Source organism: Leopardus geoffroyi, chromosome C3, assembly GCF_018350155.1.
Source record: "Leopardus geoffroyi isolate Oge1 chromosome C3, O.geoffroyi_Oge1_pat1.0, whole genome shotgun sequence".
In the NCBI taxonomy this organism is placed as follows: Eukaryota; Metazoa; Chordata; class Mammalia; order Carnivora; family Felidae; genus Leopardus; species Leopardus geoffroyi.
In genome coordinates, this window is record NC_059338.1 from 144,708,396 (window position 1) to 144,721,029 (window position 12,634).

A 12,634-nucleotide genomic window follows, 5' to 3' on the forward strand; every position below is an offset into this window, starting at 1 on the left:
CAGTAAGAAAGTACGTTCTGTAGAGAAAAACGACCCTGAATGAGTGATTCAGGTCTGGGGAGCTCTACACGATACAAATGAGCGCCGCTATGCTGATCTCGTTTAGTTTCTAGCATCGTTGGCACTTTCCTTAACTATTTCACTCTCAGATTTAGGAGCACTCAGCAAAGCAATTCACAAAGGGGGAGCTGGGAAAGGAGATGACTCCAAGCTCATGGGTTAACGTAGCTCCATTTTTCAGTGAAGGTTATTATGTGAATGCTGCGAGGCTAGGACATGACTAGAAGGAAAAAGCAGTCAGGCTGAGCTCGGAAGGAACTACGCTGAGTGGGTACTGAGCAGAAGTGCCCCCCCCCCCCGCCCCACGATGTGATTCTTCGTTCTCCTCCTCATCCTGCTCTGAGCATCCTGCCCTTGACTCCAGTTTCTATGGCACCGGAAGAAGACACGGGCATGGAGGCAGAACATCTGAGGGTTTTTCATGTGTGGTTTTTTGATATCCTTTTCCTGCCTCTTGGGGAGCACATTTTTTGAAAGTGTTGGAAAAAAAAATAAAAATGCCCTTAGCTTAAGAAATTTTGCATTATCAAAAAACATAAATTAAAAAAAAAAAAAAACAGGCAACTGGGTGGCTCGGTCGGTTAAGCGTCCAACTTCGGCTCAAGTCATGATCTCACGGTTCATGAGTTCGAGCCCCGCGTCCGGCTCTGTGCTGACAGCTCAGAGCCTGGAGGCTGCTTCGGATTCTGTGTCTCCCTCTCTCTCTTTGTCCCTCCCCCACTCACACTCTTTTTCTCAAAAATGAATAAATGTTAAAATTTAAAAAAAAAAGGATTTTGAGCTATCTGCAAATCAACTCATTTCAGGAGTGGAAGAATCTTTGGTCATTTCTTCATATCAAAATTTACACGGATTTCTGTTTGTGATGTCTTCGGTATAAAAAGAGGCAATCATACCAAGTCTCCTATATTCCATACACGGTAAATTCTTTGCTTCAGCCAACTCTTAGCAGAGGGACAACTAGAACAGCACCATCTCCCTGGACAAAGAGCATTGAATGTTCCGTGTCGTTGATTTATATCTCTCTTCATATGTTTCTTCATCGATTTCTATAGTAGTCGCAGTTTCCCCCACTCTCCCAATGTCAACTTTCAATGCTGGTCATAAGCATGTAATCTGCCTCGGGGCTCATTTCTCATTTTCACGTAAATTCGCCCAACCAGGGTGAGCCTGATAAGAGCCAGACACTCTTCCACGGTGTTGGTAGTTTGCTGCTGGTCTGCACCGTCTGCCATGTTTCAAACCCTGAGCCTTTCAGAACATCTGAGTTTTTGTTTTCTTCAATTTTTTTTTATGTTTATTTATTTTTGAGAGAGAGAGAGAGAGAGAGAGATAGAGTGCGAGCAGGGGAGGGGCAGAGAGAAAGGGAGACACAGAATCCAGAGCAGGCTCCAGGCTCCGAGCTGTCAGCACAGAGCCCGATGCGGGGCTCGAACTCACGAACCGAGAAATCATGACCTGAGCTGAAGTCGGACGCCTAGCCGACTGAGCCACCCAGGTGCCTCACACATCTGAGTTTTAATCCAGATCTGTCACTTGTTTTATGACTGCCTAGTTTACTTTGTTTTCCTGATCTTTACTTTTGCTCTCTGTTTAATGAGGATAATCCTGCAGGATTGTCGTGACAATTCATTTATTATGTCAACAAATATCAACTGAGTTTTTAGTTGAGCACCAGATACTGTTCTAAGATGCTGGAAATACAGTAATTGGGGTGGGGGGCGGTGAGCAGGGTCAAAATTTCCATGTTTATGTTGCTTATATTCTAGGGAAGACACCACAAGTAATATAACATTAACATTACATTACCGTAATGCTCTAGGATACTAGATACAAGGTAGTGAGAGCTAATATGAAGGGAAAGACTAAAACAGAGAAAAAGGAAAGAGTGCCAGGGGTCAGAGGTGATCTTTAGCGAAGGTGATCATGAGATCTCTTGAGGGAAGAGGTGACGTCATATCAGAAATTGGAATAGATCCGCAAGTGAGTGAACCATTAAAGGACAGCAAGTGAAAATGGATTTACAGAGCAGCTACCATATTAGCTGATTCATGACAGAAGTTCGAGAAACAAAATAACATCAAGGATTGCCCCAGCAATTTTAAGCGAGCTTGAGGTTTACCAGATGGAGTGTCCTGCTCCAGAGCTTTCCTTTAGCAGAAGACCCTTCCTTCCTCTCCTCCACCTTCCTTCCTTCGTCCCTCTTTCCCTCCCTCCGTTCGTCCCTCCCTTCCTCCCTTCCTTCCTTGCCTCCTCCCTCCCTTCCTTCCTTGTTTCCTTCCTTCCTCCCTCCCTTCCTTCCTCCCTTCCTCCCTCCCTTCCTTCCTTCCTCCCTTCCCTCCTCCCTTCACCTTTTCATTCAATAAATATTCATATTAGGAACGGAAGAAGACACAGTAAGTTGATCACCGACCGAAACGAAATGGAGTCCTGGAGAAACACCCAAAAGTAAGACCAGGAACCTGCGCAGCTGAGAGAAAGGCACCTACAGGGAGGTGAGAAGGCCAAAGACAACATTAAGGCCATCTTACGTTTTCGCCCTGAGATGGCCATGAAGGTTCTGGAAAATCTCTAAGGCTTCCTGACATACCGATAACAATTCTGTTGTTTTAGATATTTACAATAGAAAATTGTTTGGGCATTAGACATTTTATTACACAGTGAGGTCTTCGCACTGGTAGAGTAGCTTGTACCAAACTACCGCTCCTGGCAATGAAAACGTTAAACTCTGGAGCAGCTTTCAGACAGTAGAGGACAAGCAAACCTAGGCAGGAAGTGGAGGAGACACGCACGGAGCCATCCAGCTTTCCCCCAGGTCAGTCCACGTGGCCCACAGGCACACACTTTAGGCAGAAAGCAGCCATCCTGGCCCCCGAAGAGTCAGGTTAGAATGCAAGGCTGTGGGCGCAGTGAGCATTCGAAGCCAGAAATCCCAGAGAAAAGGACGCGGCGGAGAGGAGAGCCCTAATACCTGCACTCGAATTCCTCCCGAATTCTGTGCTGTCTTTGAACTTCATATACAGCAGAGAAGTGGAAGATCCCAGCTGTGAGCAGCAGGTGCCTGAGGCTGCGGAGATGGCACCGGAAGTTCAAGCCTCACCACGTTAGAAGGACTAAGGACCACGCAGACTTTCCCTGAAAACTCCAGAAAGGCTCCAGGCTACGAGTAAGGACAGGTTTGCTACCTTATAGCTACAGTTCGAATACATATGGGAAAACACTAGTGCTAATTCCAAGACTAAGGACCAAATTCTTAAAACTAAGGGCAAAATCGGAATCCATCCACCCTAAAAATGAGACTCCGCCTAGCCCAAGTATTACTGCCGGTAACTTTTTAAACGCTTCTGAGATAATTTTCGACGTACAGAAAAGTTGCAAATACAGCACAGAGAGCTCCCATATACACGCCACCCGCCTTCTGCTAATGCTACTCTCTTGTGACCTCATAGTACAATGATCAAAGTCATAACATTACCACTGGTACTATACTAGTCTATTCACTAAACTTCAAACTAGACATTCTTCAAATTTCGTCAAGTTTCCCACTAACGTCCTTTTCAGTCCTAGGGTCCAATCAGGATCCCAGGATACTCTAAATGGTCTTTTCAAGGGCGCCTGGGTGGCTCAGTTGGTTAAGTATCTGACTCCTGGTTTCAGCTTAGGTCACGATCTCCTGGTTTGTGAGTTGGAGCCTCGCATGGGACTCTGTGCTGAGCAGAGCCTGGTTGGGATTCTCTCTCTCTCTATCCCTCCCCGGTTCATACTGTCTCACTCTCGCTCTCTCTCTCTCAAAACAAATTAACTTAAAAACAATTTTTTAATTAAAAATAAATAAATAATCTTTTTATCTCCTCCAATCCCCAGTCTTTCCTTGTCTTTTTTGACCTCGGCACTTTTAAAAAATGTTGGTCTTATCATTTTGGTCCTTGGTTTAGGTTTATCTAATGTATTCTCATGATCACACCGAGATTATGCATTTTATGCAAAAAATGGCACAGAAGTGATGTTGTATCAGGTGTCAGGTGACATGTGATGTCAGTATGTCTTATTTCTGGGGCTGTGAACCTTGATCTTTGGGTTACGATGGTGTCTGCTGGGTTTCTCCACTGTAAAGTCCCTATTTTCCTTTTTACTACTGATGAATATTTATGAGAAATACTTTAAGATGAGGCATACTGTTTCCAAAATTAGCATTTGGAGACCAATGGCTGGACCTTGCCTGCGGCCATTATCGTTGTGGTATTTGCCCCAAGCTAATCTTATATTTCTTTCACCCTTTCTACACATCTCTTAATTTGAATTCTTCTGTAAGAAAGAGCTTTCTCTTTTCTCCCAATCATCTATTTAGTCAATTATTTATTGGTCTCATCATGGACCCAGGATGCTTGTTTTATGACTTATAATCCAATACGAGCATTATTTTCTTGCTCAGTCCGTTCCAGTTTTGCCCACTGGAAACTCCTTCATGTTGGCTCCTGGGTCCTTTCAGTCAGCTTCCCAATCTCCCATTTTTTTATTGAGCATATTTTTACTTTCATCACCCCAAGGAACTATCATGCCTTTCACTGAATAACATATCCGAATAATTTAATAGTTGAGAGAGTGGCTGACCACCAAGAGAAAAAAAATAGTTAATAGAAACAATCTGACAGACAATCCAAATATTGAAATTGCTTGGCAGATTTAAAAAGTAATCAGGATAAATACGTAAAAGAATCTGTAGGAAAGGAGAATGATCAAGGTGAAAAGATAATAAAAAAAAATTCAGGAGAGATGGAAACTGAAACAATTGGGGGAATCCTAGCACTGAAAAATATGGTATCTAAAAATCTAGAACAGATTTGAACTACCAGCCTGATCATATATTCATATATTTTGACAAATCTTTGCCATTTTTCCTCAGGGTTACTTTTAGAAAATAGAAAACTTTAATGATACATTTCAATGCTCTTTTGTGTTTGTCTCTGATGCCACCCCCCTCCGTCCCCAACCAGAGCTTATTATCATTCTTAATTTAGAAATAATCTTTAACATAATAAATGTTTATTTATTTTGTTTGTTATTTTGTTGTTATTTGTTTATGTACATAAACAGTATGTAGTATTTTTATGCTTTTTTGAGAAATGTGTTCTCTTAAAATTTGTTTTTATACACCATGTCATTTAAAAAAATTCTTTTAACGTTTATTTATTTTTGAGAGAGAGAGAGGAAGCACAAGCGGGGGAGGGGCAGAGAGAGGGAGACACAGAATCCCAAGCAGGCTTCTGGCTCTGAGCTGTCAGCACAGAGCCCGACGTGGGGCTTGAACCCACAAACCGTGAGATCATGATCTGAGCCAAAGTCAGACACTCAACTGACTGAGCCACCCCGGTGCCCTACACCATGTAATTTTTTCAATTTATCTATGCTGATATTAATTCATTAATTCTGGTATATTATTTTATTTCTTGAATGCATCAAAATTACATCATCTACTCTCTTTTGAAATACATAGATCATTTCCAGTTGTTGAGTATTCAAAATAGTCTTGTCATAAACATTTCTGTGCACATTTCCTTGAACACATGTGAGACATTTTTCCTATCATACATTCTTATGAACAGAATTTCTGGTCTTAGCGTTGCTCCAATGTAATCGCACCTATTTGCATGGCTAAAAGCGGTGTGTGATTTACCTGTTTATTTTTTGTTCTACCTACTTGCCAAAACTTGGCATTATTAGCCTTTTAAGTTGTTTCCAATCCGATGGGTGTAAATGTAATTGTACCGGATTGTTTTAATCTACATTTACTGTGTAGGTGGTGAGATTGTCACATATTTATGATATATTCAGATTTCCTGTCTGTAAATTACCTATTCATCTCCTGTGTCCATTTTCTATTGGGTGATCTGTCTGTGCATGATTGCCATGTAAAAAGTTCTTTATAAATTCTGAATAATAATCACTGCCAATTATATGCTTTTTATTTTTTACTTATTTTTTTAATATTTATTTTTGAGAGAAAGAGTGTGAGTGGGGGAGGGGCAGAGAGAGAGAGAGAGAGAGAGAGAGAGAGAGACAAAGAATCTAAAGCAGGCTCCAGGCTCTGAGCTAACAGTACAGAGCCCAACGTGGGGCTTGAACTCACGAACCACGAGATCATGACCTGAGCTGAAGTCAGGCGCTTAACTGACTGAGCCACCCAGGCGCCCCCAATTACATACTTTTTAAATATATCCTCCTGGTCTATAGTTTACTACATCTGTTTTATGGTATCATTTGTTGAACAGAAGATTTAAATTTTAAGTGTATATATATATATATATATATGTATATATAAGTATATATACATATATATATATGTGTATATAAGTATATATGTATATATAAGTATATATATGTATATATAAGTATATATATGCATATATATGCATGTATATATAAGTATATATATGCATATATATGCATATATATATATATATATATATATATATATATAAGCCTTATTTAAGAAAGTCTTCCTGATTCCTATAGCTTTGCAATTATATGGAAAACTCTCTCAAGTTGTTCTTTAAAATATCTTAACTACTCTTTCGTCTTTACTCTTCATGGGAATTTTAGAACCAACTTGTCAACTTCCACAAAAGAAATTCTATTGGGGTTTCTGGAATGAGTTTGCATTGAATTTATAGATTAATTTGGGGGAGACTGGTACCTTTGTCATATAGTCATGAAGTTCATCTCATTTATTCATGTCACTTCATTTATTCAGATCTTGGTTTTACATCTTTCAATAATACTTTAAAGTTTTCTCTATACAGTTCTTACCGTCCTTTTATTGGATTTATTCCTAGATACCATATGTTTTTGTTGTAATTGGGAATATAATTCGCTTTTGTTACATTTTCTAATTAGTCGTTACTGGCGTAATGCTATTGCTTTTTACAGTGACCGTGGAAATCTCTGAGTTCTCAGAGTCAGTTTTGATAGTGACAGGAATAAAAGTGATAGGGATGAATGTGTGGATGGTAAAGCATTATTCATTCAGAATCAGATGCAGTGGCCACATAAAATGGACTCTTAAGCTCTCCTTCTCCAGGCGTGGGTTGCCCACAGTTTGGAGACTGCTGGTTTGCATCCTACCATTTTAGAATGATCTGAGTAGAAGGAATGATTGTCCCGGAAACTCAAGCTAGATCAGAGTGATCAGTTTGATTGCCCATGCCCTTTTCTCTGGTGCTTATGTTTACTTTAATACAATTCAGGATGCATTTGGCATCTGGCCTTTGTTGTAGACCACTTCTTGGCCTTGGGATTATGGTGAATGCAACCCCAGCTATGGTGCTACCATTGGTGGGTCTCAAACTCAGTCCAGGGTGAGCGGGTGGCAGGGTGTTTTCGATGAAGAGGCTCCATGGGGACAGATGAACCAGGCAGCAAGGATATAAGCTTACTGGTTTTTTCTTTCAGTTAGTATTTTCATGTAAAGGAAATTAAGGGGCACTTTACATGCATTGAGTCACTTCATTTTCATAATATTTCGATGAGGTATCATTGCCCTATTTGATAGACAACAGAGCAAACATTTAGGAAATTAAATAACCTGCCCCCCAAAAGCACAATGGGACCTTTGCTGTATTTAATTCCAGCAGCTGTGCCTTTCTCACTACCCCCATTCATTGAGGTTTACTTATTTTTATCATATTGTATTTGCTTGTACCAATACTGTATTCCTTCTGCACGAAAGTGAATTTTATTATCGAAGAGGCATTTTAGAGGCTCAGTTAATCAGTTACTCAGTTGGTCAGTGACTGAGGCGGGCCGTGCAGAGCCGCATGGGCCGTGAGCTTGATGGTCCTGTGGAATGACAGTGGCGAGGGCAGGTCCGGTAGCTGATCCCCAGCTTTACCACACGCCTCTTTACATGCTGCAATCAGCACGGATGTGTAAAGGCTAATTAAGGGAACATGATGGGAAGACTCTCGGCTCTTAGAAATCACCCCTTGTTAAGTAAACGATCCGGAAGAAAAATCGCCACATCTCATCATGAAGACCAGAAAAATCAATGGCTATGATGCAGAAAGCTTTGACAAGCTGCTGAGAGTCTTCTCGGAACCAAACAGAAGGGAAGAGTTTATATTTCAGCAGCAAAAAATATTGTAAGGAGACATACGAAAATTATAGGTCAAGATGGTATTTTTGAACTAACATACAGCAAAATGACACAACCTGCAACAATAGAGAATAGAGGTTAGAACCCATATATAGAATAGAATAGAACCCACATATGGGTTCATTAGATCACTTTTACCCCTCAGTTAACCTTCTTTCCTCCCCGCTTTGTGCCTTCGTTACCTGTAAAATATAGAAGACAAAAATGTAACGTCCAATAAATTGAGAATTTGGAGAATTTATTCCAAATGTATTCCTTTGCTGGCCTGGCCGAAATACGTTGTGCTACATGCGGAGACTCATAGTCAAGTGACAACGTTGAACTTCATTGTTGGTTATTTAAGATATTGAAGATACCTGGGGGCTCCTGGCTGGCTCAGTTGGTAGAGCGTGTGACTCTTGATCTTGGGGTCATGACTTCAAGCCCCATGCTGGGCGTGGAGCCTACTTAAAATAAAATAAAAGGAACGTATTCAAAATATTGAATATTCAATAGGGGCATTCTGGATAGCTCAGCTGGTTAAGCATCCAACTCTTATTTCGGCTCAGGTAGTGATCCCAGGGTCACAGGATTGACCCCACATTGAGCTGCTTAAAATTCTCTTAAGCCTGGAGGCTGCTTAAGATTCTCTCTTTCTCCCTCTGCCCCTCTCCCTTGCTCGTACTCTCTCTCTAATATATATATATATATATATATATATATATATATATGGCAAGTCTTCTACAGTCAAAAAGGGACTAAACTAGAAGCTTACTCCTGAACATGCCATTAGATTTATAGTTTGGTGTATCTTTAAAAGCAAGTTTTTGAAAAGTCACGTAAGAGAATAATATACCTTTACTTGTGCTCCAAATCGTCTTCAGTTTGTAGCTGCTTCCTCAGCCCTTCGTAGGAAACCTTCAGAGGACAGTACTTCCAGCTGAAGTCCTTCCTGGGAACCATTCACGCTTCTTCTCCAGCCTGAGCCAATAGTTCAGACACCAGCAATGCTAACAGCAGTTTGTTGAAAATAAAACATAAAAAAGGAGAGGCAAACACGAAAACAACAGACAGCCTCCCGATAGTCCAACTCGCCTTGGCAACCCAAGGAAGAGCTGACCCCACCACAGAGATGCTTCGTGGTCCCGTGAGTACATTTCCCATTCCCGAAAGACCTCAGTCGCACACTGGAGTCACAAAAGGAACGTGATTGCCTGCCGGGTTGAAATCTGGATCGAAGGAAGGAAAGAAAAAAAAAAAAAAAAAAAAGTCCAGCCCTGAATTTCGTTATGCCTGGTTTAAATAGTTGTTCATACTCTGCATTCGAGGTAATGTTCATACTCCGCATTCGAGGTAACAACGGTTACACCGCTGCGTGTCATTTCGCCCAGTCCTCGAGGGACAAGTGATTCTCCGCGACATCAAAATGACACAGTTCACGTAAAGCATAAATGGAAGGGTAGCAATGCAGCAACAATCGCCACCGTCTCTGAGTGTTTTCTATGCCCCAGGTACTGCTCTGTATTTAGACATTAATCTCTCTCCCTTCATCTTGACAAAAAACGTTATAATGATGATGTGCTAACGCCTCGTATAGTCACTTAGGCGCCGCGTGCAATTCTTTCTGAACCCCTGTAGTCGCCACAGAGCCCTCCGTGGAGGCCGTGTTGAGGATTCCCATTTTAAAGCCTCGGGTTTTGCCCACCGTGGAATAATCAGGAAATGGACCGGCAGGTTCTGATCCCAGGCTGGTAGGGAGCCCACACCCTCCTGCACGCCGCTGCCCGGCCTCTACCTCCAACTCTGCAGGGCAGACTGACAAACCTCCTCCACCTTACAGAGGAGAGGGCGGGAGCCTGGAGAGAATAACCCAGTCAAGGCCCCACAGCAGAGGCGCTGCGGTTCCTGCCAGGTGTGGACAGAGCCAAAGCTCTGTGTGCTCTTCATTGCGGTCAGGGAAACATCCAGTGGACACTCAGTCTATCTGGAGGTGGCCCTCGAGGCCGGTCCAGAATCCACAGCCTGTCATGCAAATAGAAAGATCTGTTCTCTAATCATGTGTGGCATATGGTTAAAGACCAGTGCAATCTGGCAGGATTAGTAGGCCTGGTGCGGAATATACGACCGTCGTCGCTCCCCTCTGTTCAGAACAGATGGGATGGTAAAGGTGACGGGGTTCACAGGGAAGGCCGGCGTTCACAAGATGCGAAGAGGGCATCGCGGGGTCTGAGGGGAGGGGGTGCCGGCCGATGGCTTTTCCCGTTTCCTCTGCGTTAGCTCGATATGTTCCAGTGTGAGAGGCACACCGACCTGCTGAAGGATAATTCAGCCGGCCATAGCAAAATGGAAGAAAATATTATCGTGGGCCTGCACGGCTGCGCAAGTTACGCCAGGTTTCTGAAGCCAAAATCCAAGCCACCTTAATGCAAATATAATTAAAAGCTGTGGTTGGCACATAATTACTAAATATATAGTAACCACCATGCTTCTTCCGGGTTTTCAGATTTATTCATCGTTTTCCTCACTAGATCAGGCTAGCCACCTTGGAGAGTCACAGGCTAGTATTTTTTGTTGTTGTCTTTGTCCCGTAGGCAGACCTATTCATTCCAGCTGGCCAACTGATCTTTGAGGAAGGACTTGACTCGGTCTTGAGTCTCACCTTTAATTAAACCTGAGACTTTTGGCTTTTGGGTAAATGTTGAGCTGCTAGACCTATCAAGTTTTTTAAAGGCTGCCCAGCGTTTCACATCCAATCAACAATAGAAGGATTGATGAAGATTTACATGTTCTTCATGGAGTCCAAACCAGGGAATGAGGTAGGTGAAATTTTTCTAGAAACAGTTGGATAAGAGAGTGATAAGATAGAAACGACAATTGCTTAGAGGCTTATTTTAATGCCATTCTCCCTTCGCAAGATGCTGAATTTCTGGAAAGCAAGGTTCTGCTTTACTTACTAACCTTCATGCACCAAACACAATACCTAGGGCATAGTGAGTGCTTCATAAATTTTTATTGAATGAATGAATGAATGAATGAATGAATGAAGTGGGCATGAGACATGGGTAAGAAATATAGGTCACTAACTAGAAGGGTGATTTGTCACAGGAGACACATTCACACAACAAAAAGACTTTGAGGTACATTCTGAAATGTACATGATGGAAAGCTTATAAAATATATTAACTTTCATACATATATTATATATATATATATATAATATGTGTGTATATATACACACTATATATATATAACAAATAAAACAATATATATAACAAATCACAAATAGTATTAACTGGGAAGAATCTTTCACCAATAGTGGTTCCCATCTAGCCTCTGATTGTGCTGGACCATCATCAGTCTGTCCTTGTTTAAAAGGACACATCCTTGGGGCGCCTGGGTGGCCCAGTCGGTTAAGCGTCCGACTTCAGCCAGGTCACGATCTCGCGGTCCGTGAGTTCGAGCCCCGCGTCGGGCTCTGGGCTGATGGCTCAGAGCCTGGAGCCTGTTTCCGATTCTGTGTCTCCCTCTCTCTCTGCCCCTCCCCCGTTCATGCTCTGTCTCTCTCTGTCCCAAAAATAAATAAAAACGTTGAAAAAAATAAATAAATAAAAAATAAATAAATAAAAGAACACATCCTTTCACAATATATACAAATACTGAATCATGTTGTACATCTGAGACTAGTATAATGTTATATGTCCATTATACCACAAGAAAGAATAAAACAAAATAAAAGGACATTTCCATTTAGATATTTACATTAACTGCACAGACATCTCAAGTTATCTTAAAAATTGAGCCAGATTTACCCCCTGACTCCAATGACTTCATTTTTATAGTTCTAGTTAATTCGCTGCTTCAAAGACATGTCACAACTGTTTTTTTTTTTAATTTTTTAATGTTTTCTTTATTTTTAAGACAGACAGAGACAGAGCATGAGTGGGGATGGGGCAGAGAGAGAGGGAGACACAGAATCTGAAGCAGGCTCCAGGCTCCGAACTGTTGGCACAGAGCCCGACACGGGGCTCGAACTCACAAACTGTGAGATCATGACCTGGGCTGCAGTCAGACGCTCAACCGACTGAGCCACCCGGGTGCCCCAAGACATGTCACTACTCTTTTGAAGTATGTTCTGCAAAATGACCACAACCTGCTTTCTTTCTTTTGCTCTCTCTTAGTGACAACCTTCTCTGTTTTGATGGTGAGAACGGATTAAATAGACTTCCTTGCTTGGATGTTAGCAGGAACAAAATAGCTCCCCAATGAAAATGTTTACTCCACTGAATAGTAGTGTGGCCGTTATGAAACTTATTTTGCTTTTAGTCACTCTTCCCACCCGCTACAGCCGTCCATGTCTGTAGTGTTATCTTTTTCTCTAAGGATGGGTTCCCTGTCACTAAAATATTAATCATTTGCATAGCCCTGGCCCATTAAAATTATTTC

General features: G+C 41.8%; 1 pseudogene; it reads right to left on the reverse strand.

Annotated features, from left to right (window-relative positions):
• Positions 1-994: 994 nt before the first annotated feature.
• LOC123585069 lies at positions 995-1,295 on the reverse strand (annotated as a pseudogene).
• Between the last annotated feature and the right edge of the window lie 11,339 nt (positions 1,296-12,634).